A 12631-nucleotide genomic window follows, 5' to 3' on the forward strand; every position below is an offset into this window, starting at 1 on the left:
TTGATGCTTTCAAGTTGTGGTTCTAGAAAAGAGTCTTAAACATACCATGGATCGCCAAGAGAACAAACAGATCTGTCTTGGAGAGGGAAAAACCAAGTTTCTCCTTGGAGGCTAGGATTTTGAAGCTCTGTCTCACATACTTTGGGCACGGGGCCAGGAGGCACTATCTTTGGAGAAGGAAATCATGCTTGGAAGGATGGAGGGACAGCGCAGGAGAGAAAGACCTCGAATGAGATGGATTGATACAGTAACTGCGGCAAGGAGGATAGATGTGTTGGAGTCAATAAGACTGGCTCAGGACAGGGCAGAGTTCAGAGCCATTGTATATGTGGGTTGCTATGAGTTGTAGGCAACTAGATGGAATATAACAAGAACAAAAAAACATTTAAAACATAACAAGGCAAAAAGATTTTTAAAATATGAAAATGATGTGTAAACCAAACCAACAAATTTCTGTCAAATCAGAACCAACTAATAAGTGATCCTCCGGTGGATTTTCAGAAACTGTTAGTCACAGGAGGAGACTACCCAAAATTTTCCCTAGGAGCAGTAGATGGATTTGAACCCCCTGCCTTTGAGTTGGCAGTCCAATGTCCTACCTACTAGGCCACCAGAGCACCAGGCAAATAAGAATTTTATAATAATCTTAATATCTGTCAAAGAGAAATTTAAGTCTCAGACGATCACAAAGGCTAAAATGTTACATTGCTATGCTGTTAGGTGCTGTCTAGTCAGAACGAGCTCATAGCTTGTTCATCTTTCTCCTGACGAGCGGTTGGTGGATTCAAACTGTGTGCCTTTGGCTTGGCAGTGTATCTCCTTACCACTAAGCCACTAGAGCTCATATTCATAATATGCTACATATTTATAGATATAACAGGCAAGATGCATAGGTGTGTTGTGCTGCCAATCAAAAGATTATCAGTTTGAATCTACCAGCTGTCTTAGGGAAGAAAAATAGACAGTCTCCTCCTATTAAGATTTGTAACCTCGAAAACCCAGTAGAGACTCAATATCAGTCAGAACTGATTTAAAGGCAGTGGATTACAAGAAACTAAGGATCCCTGATGGCACAGTGTGTTAAGTACTGGGCTGCTAACTTAAAAGTTGGTGGTTCAAACCCACCAGTCACTCTGTGGTAGAAAGATGAATCGGCCTCCTCTCTTTAGGGTTGACACCCTCAGAAACCTGAGAGAGGGTCACCATGAGTCTAAACCAACTCAATGACAGTTGCTGTTAGGTTCTAATCCAGTTAATTCCAACTCACAGAGACCCTATGAACAATAGATTCAAACTTTACCCTATCCAGTATCACATTAACAAGTTCCAAAACATTCAAGTTCATTGTTGTAGTGTTGAGTCCAGTGCGACTCCTAGCAACCCTATGAACAAAAAATTTGAACCTTGTTCTATAATTATTGCGTTTCTCTAAGTTCATAGGATTCCCAGAGGCATGTTGTTTAAGAAGTGGGTGCTGCTCGAATGGGTTTTTATTTAGTGTGCTCCCTGCCCCTGCCAGGTCTTATCAGAACAGATATCAAGCAGATAGAAAATAAGCAGATCTACTGAAGCCTTAACTGATATATTTGACATTTTTCAAAAATTCTACACCAAAACAAAACTCAGGAGATAGGAAAAATGAAAACAGGAAATCCAAGATGGAATTAGAAGAGTGCCTTGAGGTGGAAGTAGGAAATCACATTGAAAGAATTACAACTAACATCACAAAACAAAATGGATCCAACTTGTTCAGGGAGAAACTAATTTGCTCTGTAAATTTTAACATATCACAAAGGATTTTTTTTAAAAAAATCCTATACCTTACCAAGAATGAGGGAGCTCTGGTGGTGTTGTCCACAGGGAATAGTAGGCTAACCCAAAGGCCAAGCCTCTGTGGTGGTTCAAAGCCACCAGTGACTCTGCAGAAGAAAGGACAGTCTCCTCCCATGCATTATATAGCCTCAGCAACTCAACTCAGCTATGTCAGCGACTATTCTATACAATAGTGGTCTCCACCAGCATGTCTGCAATGCAGGAAGAAGTGTGAGTGCCTGAGTTTCCAGCTGATGCCCCTTTGAACCTCACCATGAATGGCTGGGATGAGTTGACCAAAACCCAAACAGATTAGGAGAGGATGGTCCATGCTGTAAGCTGGGGTCAATTACTGAAATTTGATGGCCTTCTCTGGACTGATCTTTGCTTATGGATGCAGATGCTCAAAGTTTCCAAGCTGAACAGAGGATCCTTCAGCCAAAGGTACATACTTGTTTCTTCAGAGTACTGGCTTAATAGGGATAGCCAACTCAGTAATTTGCTATCTAAGAGGGGGATATTAGGGTATGAGGCATGAAGCAGCTAGCTTACATGCTTTCATGAAAGTAGTTATTGGTAAGATGATTGTAAGGGGAGGGGAGCCCCCCAATATAGTAGATGAAATATAATAGAAATGAAAGGCTATATAAAATACAATGTACATTCATGAAACGCAATGTGTATGAATAATAAAAAAGTGAGCTCTAGAAGGTTTTAAAGAAAATAAATGTGAAAGGAAAACAAAAAGCTAATAGAGAAATATGAGATAGAGGACAAACTTTAAAAGTACAAATTAAAAGACAAAAATAATGTATAACTGTAATTTCTGATGTTGTTATGCACTGTTGAGTCACCTGTGACCTGTAGCAACCCTATGTATAGCAGCTCTGAACCCTGCCATGTCTTGAGCCAGTCTCAGTAATTCTGACACACCAACCCTCCATTGCTCCAGTTACTGTATCAATCCATCTCAACTGGGGTCTTCCTCTCCTGCACTGTCCATCCACCCTTCCAAGCATGGTGTCGTACAAAGACCCGTCTCTCCTGGCCACATACCCAAAGTATGTGAGATGGAGCTTAAAAATCCTAGCCTTCAAGGAGAAACTTGGTTTCACCCTCTTCAAGACAGATCTATTTGTTCTCTTGGCAGTCCATGGTATGTTCAAGACTTCTCTAGTATCACAATTTGAAGGCATCTATTCTTCTGCTGTCATCCTTAGTCATTGTCCATAGCAAGTAATTGTGAAGATCATGGCCTAGATAAGGTGCACTTTAGTCTCTAGATTGACATCATTGGTTTTCAGTACTCTAGAGAAGTCCCTAACAGCAGATTTTCCCAATGCAATTTGTCCTTTGATTTCCTAACTGCTAGTGTCAAGAGTGTTGACTGTAGAGCTGACTAAGCTGTAATTGTTAACAACCTCAAACCCTTCTTCATCCATCATGGTGATGCCAATTGGTGAGAATTGGTGACAGTGGTGAGAATCTTTGTCTTCTTGATGTTGAGCTTCAATCCATATTGAAGACTATAGTCCTTCACCTTCTGCAGCAAGTATTTCAGGTCCTCCTCAGTTTCAGCAAACAAAGTTGTGTCATATGCATAATGTAGGTTGTTAATGAATCTTCCTCCAATCCTATTGCCACATTCCTCCTCATAAAGCCCTGCTTGCCTGCATACAGATTGAAAAGGTATGGAGACAGGATGCATCCCTGACTCACTCCTTTCCTGATTTTAACCATGCAGTGTTTCCCTGTTCTGTTCTGAGGACTGCTTCCTGGTCCAACTATAAGTTTCGCATAAGCACAATCAAGTGTTCTGGGATCCCCATTTTCCTCAAGGTTAGCCAAAATTTGTGTGATCCACACAGTTAAATGCCTTTGCATAGTCAATGAAACACAGATAGACATTCCTCTGGTACTCTTTGCTTTCAGCCAAGATCCATCTGACATTGGCAATAATATCTCTAGTGCCACAACGTCTTCTAAAGTCAGCTTGTATTTCTGGTAATTCTCTGTCAGTGTACTGTTCCAGTCATTTCTGGATCATTTGCCACAGGATTTTGCTTGTGTGTGATATTAATGATATTGTTCAATAGTTTCCATAGTCTGTCAGGTCACCTTTGGGAATGGGAATAAATATGGATCTCTTCCAGTCAGTTGGCCAAGTAGTTGTTCTCCAGATTTCTTGGCACAACTTGGTGAGCACATGCAGAGCAGCATCTGTTTGCTGAAATAAGTCAATTGGTATTCCACCAGTTCCCTGAGGCTTTATTTTTTGCCTAGTCCTTCAGAGCAGCCTGAACTTCCTAGGCAGGGTTCAGAGCTGTTGTGAATAGGTTTGCTATGAGTTGTAGATGATTCGATGACAGATAACAACAATAGCAATATGCAGACTCTTGCAAGCAAATAAAAGGGAAGTAATCTATAGAAGCAAAAGATATCAACAGAGAGGAAATATCAGAAGACATATGAAGAGATGCTGAAAAACATTAGATAAATGTTAATTAAACAGCAATATGCTATCCCTTACATCTATCAAGCTGTAACATTTGAATGCTTGAAAATGCCAAGAACACAGGGTGTAGGCCTGCTAGGAGAATCTTCATGCTTTGCTGGCATGGATTATTTAGAAAAGAGTTGGGAGTAATCTAGCATGTTGTTGTTATGTGCCATCGAGTCGCTTGTGACTCATAGTGACTCTTTGTACAACAGCCCTGAAACCTGCTCTATCCTGTGCCAATTCTACTGTCTCTGACACACCTATCCTCATTACCCAGACACTGTATCAGCCCATCTCATCGAGGGTCTCCCTCTCTTTCTCTGTCCCTGTACCCTTAGAGGCATAATGTCCCTCTCCCAGGACCGGTCTCTCCTTGCAACATGTCCAAAGTTATGTCAGACAAAGCCTAAGAATCCTTGCCTTCAAGGAGCAGCCAGGCTTCACCCTCTCTAGGAAAAAAACTTGCTTGTTCTCCTAGCAATCCATGGTATATTCAAAACTCTTCCCCAGCACCATAGCTCAAATGCATCAATTCTCTTTCTATCATCCCTAGTCTACCTCTCTGATGCGTAGCAAGCAATTGCAAAGACTACGGCCTGGATCAGGTGCACCCAGTGACTATAACTATACAAATTAATAATGCACACATTCTCTGACCCCTAACTTCCAATCTGGGATATATCTTACATACATTCTTATGTACATAAGAGACACTGCATAAGAATATTCAGTGCACTGTTATTTATGGTGTCAGGAACTTGACATCAACCTGGCTGTCTATCAGTAGGAGAAAAGGTAGTTAATGTGATAGATGTTATTATGCAGCAATTGGAAGCCATGGAATAGATATAATACAAATACATTTTAAAATTTTGCTTGGTGAAAAATACGAAGAAACAAGCAAATAAAAATAATTAATCACAGTAACATTTTTATAAACTAAAAATGCACTCACAAAAAAGTCCACATATTTTGACACACACATACACACAAATGCATATTAAAAGACGCACTGCGTTGCTATATGTGAATGAGAAAAGGAATAGAAGGGGGAAAAATAAATGAAAACATTTTAGAGTGACATTGTCAGTAGTTGAAGCTGATCAAAAGGCTCTACAAGCATTTCCTTGATGAGATTCATTCCTAAGCGTGTCTTTAAGTCAAATTTGTAAATAAATCAAAACAGTTGCATATTTAACCCTATTTTAGCCCAAGAACTATGGGAGAGAGATGTGGAAATCTGCTTCCACGAAGATTTTGTTGTTGTTGTATCCCATCAAGTTGTAACAGGCCCATAGCTAACTCTCTGGCAGGTTTTCAGAGGCAGTTAATCGCGTGGGAGGAGACTGCCCATCGATGAAGATTTACTGCCTTGGAAACCCTATAAGGCAGTTGTACTCTGTCCTTCAGGGTTGCTATGAATCAGAATCAGCTCAATGGCAATGAATTCTTTGGATTAGTACAAGAAAGAGGCTCAAAGCCTTTTCAATGATTTAAAAACACATGCAGCAAGTAAAAATGATAGTGATAAAGAATTTGTTTGAAGTAGGGATTGCTTCAATCCTTTCAAAGTGAAAACAGATTTACATAACATAAAAGAGCAAGTCTGAGTTGCTGAGTTGTTAGTAAGTTGAATGTTCCTGGCTCACTGTATTGAGGATGTGATTAACTACATCCTCTGTACCCAAGATTAAACCAACCAATTAGTAAACACAACACTAAAAGGAAAATGCAGTAAGTACTGTATGGTTATGTTTAGTTATTGGGATTATGAGTCTTTTTTTTTCTTCTTACACTATAGACTCTAAATTTTTTTCACTGGACATATTATTACTTCTGAAAATGAAAAGTATATTTACTTTAAAAAAGTTAATCTGCTGGACTATGGTTAAGAGCCAGAATGATGATATTCACAGGACAATTCCTAGAAAGGAAAAATTTTTTAAAAATAAAAAGCCTTTGTGCAGAACAAGTGAAATTAATTCAGTATGCATGTTTTTTCTTTTTCTTAATTTCTGGGAAAATGTTTTCACAATGAATTAAAAGACAAGATAAAGAAAACTTAATGAAAGTTAAAAATCATCAACCTTAAAAAATATAATTTTATGTATGTTTATCTTCCATGGAATTTTGAAAGAAAATCATTATCTGGTGATACTGAAAATATGTAACAATTGGTGGAGCACAAGCCTGACTAATCAGAGTAGACATTAGGTAGTAAACAATGTTCTTATGACTGAAATCTCTAAAACATAGATTGCCCCACACTCCAGACCTCCAGACCATAGAAAAAAATGTTCTAGAGCAGTCCTTTGAATCAAAAAACTATTCCAGTAACCAATCTGCAAAGGAATGGAAAAGGGTAACTCTTCCTGATATCCCTGCCCCACTTCCTGTCATCCAGGTGTCCCACTGACCTTTGCCCCTGGAATCTGGTCTGCACATTTCTCTTTCCATTGGATAGACTTTGCTATCCTTCATAACCTGATTCAAAACTCTTTTCCTTCAGAAACTTTCTCACCACTCAGTAATAACAGACATTCACTCACTCAGTAGCCTCATATAATGAAAGCATATGTTTACAAACCAGAAAAACATGAGTTCTGAAACCTGCCCTACACCTTACTAGCTATTTGACCCTAAGCAGGGTACTTTGTGCTGTGAGGAATTTCTTCAGCCATTACAGGAAGATAACAACTTTCTTTATAATGGCTGATACAAGGATTAAGTGAATGCTTCATTGTTGTTGTTGTTATTGTATGCCTTTGAATCAATTCTAACTCAAGACCTGACATGACTGAGTAGAACTGCCTCTTACGGTTTCCATGGGTTTATGGAAGAAGACTTCATGGCCTTGGTAGCACAATGGTTATGTGTTTTGGTTAGTTGCTAACCAAAAGATGGCTGATTTGAACCATTTGCTGCCCCTCAGGAGAAAGACGTGACACTCTGCTGTAACTAAATGGCAGTTCTATTCTGTGCTGTAAGGTTGCTATGAGTTAGAATCCACTTGATGGCAATGAGTTGAGAGGTTTTTATTTAACATTGATGGGGAACAGATTGCTAGGTCTTTTCATGCAGAACTACTGGTGGGTTGAACTGCTGGCCTTTCACTTAGCAGATAAGCAGCTTAACCTTGTAGCACCTGTGTTGTTGAGTGTGTTGTGAGAACTCCACAGAAATTATGAGAAAGTGCTTTAGAATTTGTGAGGAGCTATGTTGACATGGGGCATTTTGAATTAGATAATCATATGATCTACCCAGAAATGAAGAGGTGAGGAAAAATGGGGCCACATTCATTGTTAAAAAGACCACTTTTAGATCCATCTTGAAAGAGTGTTGTGAGCACAGGATACTATCCATACACATACAAGGAAGACTGTTGTTATGTGATGTTGAGTAGCCTGCAACTCATAGCAAGCCTATGTACAAAGCCCTGAAGCCTGCCCTGTCCTGAACCAGGCTCACTGACTCAACACACCTACCTGCATTGCCGCAGTTACTGTTTCAATCCATCTCGTGCAGGATCTTCTTCTCCTGTGCTGTCCCTCCACTCTTCTGAGCATGATGTCCTCCTCCAAGGATCGGTCCCTCCTGACCACATGCCCAATGTACTTGAGATGGAACTTCAAAATCCCAACTTCCAAGGAGAAACATGGTATCACCCTCTCTCCAAAGACAGACCTGTTTGGTTTTTTGGTTCAGGACTCTTCTACAGCACCACAACTCAAAGGCATCAATTCTTTTTCTATCATCCTTAGTCATTGTCCAGCACTCTGATGCACAGCAAGTAATTGTGAAAACCATGGCCTGGATCAGGTGCACCTTAGTCTCTAGACAAACATCATTGCTTCTCGGTACTCTGGAGAGGTCCCTGAGAGCAGATTTCCCAGTGCAGTCAGAAAAATGTTTATTTGTGTATTATTGACTATGCAATCTGTATACAGAGCAAATAATTCACGAAGCTGAATTCAATGAAGAGGAAAGTGGCATCAGAATTGGAGCAAGACTCATCTGCATTATACTGATGACATAATTTTACCTGCTGAAAGTGAGGCAGATAAGCAGCCTTTGCTGCAGAGGATCAAGGACTACAGCCTTTGGTATGCTTTATATCTCAACATCAAGAAAACAAAGGTCCTCATCACAGGGCCAACAGTCAACATTATGGCAGATGTCAATGATTTAATTTTGCTTGGATCAACAATCAACATTCATGGTAACAGCAGTCAAGAAATCAGGAAATGTATTTCATTGGGCAAATCTGTTGTCAGGGACCTCTCCAAAATGCTTAAAAGCAATGATGTCAGTTTGAAGACTAAAGTGTGCTTGAGTTAGACTACGATCTTTCAATTTGCTGCTATCATCAGAGTGCTAGTCAATGAATAAGGATGCAAAAAAAAAAAAAATAGAATTTTTGCTTTTAATTTGTGGTGCTAGAGAAGATTGCTGAATATCCTATGGGCTATGAAAAGAACAAACAGATATATCTTGGAGAAAATGCAGCCAGAGTGCTCCTTGGAGGCAAAGATTACAAAGCTTCATCTTTCATACACTGGACATGTAGGTAGGTGAGAAAAAAAATGAGGCTTGGAAAGGGACATCATGCTTGGAAGACCACCAACAAGATGGATTGACATGGTGACTTCAGCAGTGGGCTCTAATGTGTCAGAGATGATGAGGATCGCACAGGATAGGGCAGGTTTCAGGTTGGCTGTTCATAAGGTCATATGCATGCTATGAATCATACTTGACCCTATGGCACCTAACAACTGCAACAACAACAACTTGTAAAACAGCTATGATTATTTTTAAAGTAGGATACAAAATAGCACAGAAGCAAAAGGACTTTTCATTAAGCACTTTTCTTTATGTTAAAACAAAGTCACAAGTACATCTGTTAGCACTGCTTGGCAGATACTAATATAAACATTTCAGGAAAATGAAATCCTTGAGTGTTTAGGGATAAACTGAAAGGAAGAATCGTGTTTATATAAATGTTTTTTGTTGTGTGCTATTGAGTCAGAATCGGCTCTTGGCTGACCCTCCAGTGGGTTTTCAGAGGCTGTAAATTGCATAGGAGGAGATTGCCCATCTTTCTCCCCTGGAGAAGCTGGCGGATTCGAACTGTGTTCCTTTGGGTTGGCAGCACAACTCCTTACCAACAATTTAATAAACACTTTAATAATGACAGTGGTGATAGCTATTACTTACTGTTGATTGTATATCATATCAGGAACTCTATTCTACACTTAAACTCGATTAATTGCCATTAAAGTATCATAACTAGGAATTGCCACTATCTTTTTACTGATGAAAGAGCCTTAGTGATGTAAAGTGCTACACACTGGACTGTTAACCAAAAGGTCAATAATTCAAATTCTTCACCTTTTCTGTGGCAAAAAAAAGGACAATAAAAGCTGAATGAATTAGATAATTTTTTTTTAAAAGATGGACAGTCTGTTGGAAAAATGCATAGCCTCAGAACCTGATGAAATGTTGCTGATGAGCAACACAACAGTGATGAGGTTTTGCTTTTTTCCTTCATTAAGAAAACAGAGAGCCCTGTTGGCTTCGTGGTAAGGAATTGCACTGTCAGTGCAAGGTACATGGTTCAAATTCACTACCAGCTGCTCTGCAGGGAAAGATGGGCAGTCAAATTCCATACAATTGACTGCCTCCAAAAAACCACTGGAGGGTCAGCTCTGGGTCTGTTCTGATTCTATGGTACATGACAACAACAACAAGGAAATAGAAGCCCCAAGAGATGATGTGGCTTTCCCAAAATTGTACAGAGCAAGAGAGGTAAGGTAGAAATAAAAATTAAAGCTCATTCAGAAAAAGAAGTAGTTTTTCTCCTCATCTTTTATCAACCTGATAAGCATTTCTTTTTTTAAGCAACATAATTTTTCTCTGCGTGTAACAACTTCCACCCCCACCCCAGTTACAGTTCATCTCTCTGGTCAGCATGGGTTTTATTTTTACCCAGAAGTGCACTTTCAGCATTCTCTTCCTTTATCTGCCTGCCGTTTCCCAGCTCCTCAGCAGGATCCTTTTCACTTCCCTCTTCTTCAAGACCCCAGATGTCTTCACCCTCCTCCTTTTCCTTTTTTTTCCTAGCCTCTTCTTCCTGTTTTCTTTTTTCCATTTCTTCGTACAGTTCTCTCCATTGCTTCTCTAAGTCCTGTTTAGAAGATGAAGTTACAGTTTACATGTGATATAAACAAAGTAACCCACTTTAGAAATTATCTGGCATCTTCCCACACTTTTAAAGATTTCTGGATGGTGTTTATATATATACGTGTTTTTCATGTGAGTGGGGTAAAAAGAAGTGTGTGAGTCTGTGTGTGTGCACATGTGTGATTTGTTCATAAATAAAATTGTTCTAGCTTCCACAAACATTTATTGAATACCTACTGCATTGCCAAGCTCAGTGCCAGACATTCTGCACGAATTATTTTTATTCTTCACAGCAGTGAGATGAGGTAAGTGTTACTAGTCTCGCTTTGAAGATGAAAAGATTTGAAGCTTGGACTGATTAAGTGATAGTAAATGAGTAGTGGAGCTAGAATTAGAAAGGAGACGAGGCTTTCAGGCTCTGAGTCTAGCCCTTTTATAATGTCACAGTAACACAGTCTTTATGGAATTCTTGGAATTTGCTTTAAAACTGTGACCAGTACATATCTGAATTAAGTCAGAAACAAGATTTCTTGTATCTGTTCTTTAATATGTTCATCCAGGTCTACAAATTTATTCCCAAATTCATATTTATTGACTTTTCTATTCAAAAGGATCTAATACTTAGACCAGTCTTCTTTATGCTTTCAATCTTTACCTACAACATCTGGATTAAATGATCTTTCTCCCAGCCTTAGGAGACAAAGCCACATTGAAGACCTGCATGTCCAATAAACTGGGCCTTCATTAGTATCTTGCTGAGAGCACATGTTTCCATCAAGATTGGAGAAACAAATGTCTTTTGCAATCAGACACTTAATAGACTCCCATTAGTCTTTAGAGTTGTGTAGTATTCCACTGTATGTGTGTACCACATGTGTTTATCCACTCTTTGGTTGGTGAGTACTTAGATTGTTTCCATCTTTTTGCTTCTGTGAATAACGCTGCAGTGAACAGAAGCGTGAAAATGTCTACACCATTGTTCTTCTACCTCTACAATATACCTAAGAATTGTATTGTTGAATCATTAAGTATTTTTATTTCTAGCTTTTTGAGGAAGCCACACTCTCTTTCGTATTGGTTGTTCTATTTTACAACATAACCACTCCAGTTTCTCCATACCTCACCAGCATTTGTTGCTTTCTGTTTAATATTTTTCAGCAGCACTATTGTGTTTTTCCCTTATTTTGCAGGCATAAGATGGTATCTCATTGTAATTTTGCTTTGGACTCTAATGGATAGCACAAGAATATGCAGTGCCTGGACGTGATGACACTTAACAATAATAGTGGCTAATTATAATAGGGATCTTTTCACAAGTTTCTTAGCCACCTGAATCTCCTCTTGAGAGTCTATTAATTTCCTTTGCCCTATTTTTTTCCTAGGATTGCTTATCTGTTTGTTGTTGAGTTGTTGAAATTTTCCATGTATTTTAGAGAATAGATCCTTATTAGGTATATCATTGTCAAGTTCCCCCCCCCCAATATGTAGGTTCTTTTTTCATTCTTTTAGTAAAGTCAAGAATTTTATTTTTGTGACGTCCCAGTTATCTGATTTTTCTTCTATTGTTCATGCATATTTGTGTAGATGTCATCTACTCTTACTTACCAAAGATAGTGCTCCAGAAATTCTCTCCTGCTTCCCCCCCCCATGCAGTATTAGCATATGTGTGGGCTAATCATATCTTGTTTCTCTGTGCCATCAAGTTAGAACAGACTGATAGCTGACCATTTCAGAGGCAGTAAATCACTTGGGAGGATTTTGTCCATCCTTCTTCTGCAAAGTAGCTGGAGTATTTGAACGACATGCCTTTGGGTTTGCAGCACTGCTACTTATCACTAGGTCATTAGAGCTCCCTTAATGATACCTTGGGGGAAAATTCTTCAACATTCTCCTTCACACACCATCCTATTCTCTTTCTGTGTGTTTGTGTGTGTTTTCTTGTTGTGTACCATCAAACTGGATCCAACCGCCACAGGGGGAGATTGTCTCTCCTTCTCAAGTGGAGAATCTAGATTATCCTATTCTCTTCACCTTCTTTTTTTTTATTAATATTTTTTTAATTGGGAAAAACATATTGGGGGTACAAGGAGGTGAGGGTTGGGGGCAGAAGGGTGAGGATGGGCCAGGATGCAGTTGCAG

General features: G+C 39.2%; 1 pseudogene; it reads right to left on the reverse strand.

Annotated features, from left to right (window-relative positions):
• Nucleotides 1-10256: 10256 nt before the first annotated feature.
• LOC102862731 overlaps nucleotides 10257-12631 on the reverse strand; it is a 54526-nt pseudogene continuing 52151 nt past the window's right edge.

Source organism: Elephantulus edwardii, unplaced genomic scaffold (genome assembly GCF_000299155.1).
Source record: "Elephantulus edwardii isolate Elephantulus edwardi_28Jun2011 unplaced genomic scaffold, EleEdw1.0 scaffold00005, whole genome shotgun sequence".
In the NCBI taxonomy this organism is placed as follows: Eukaryota; Metazoa; Chordata; class Mammalia; order Macroscelidea; family Macroscelididae; genus Elephantulus; species Elephantulus edwardii.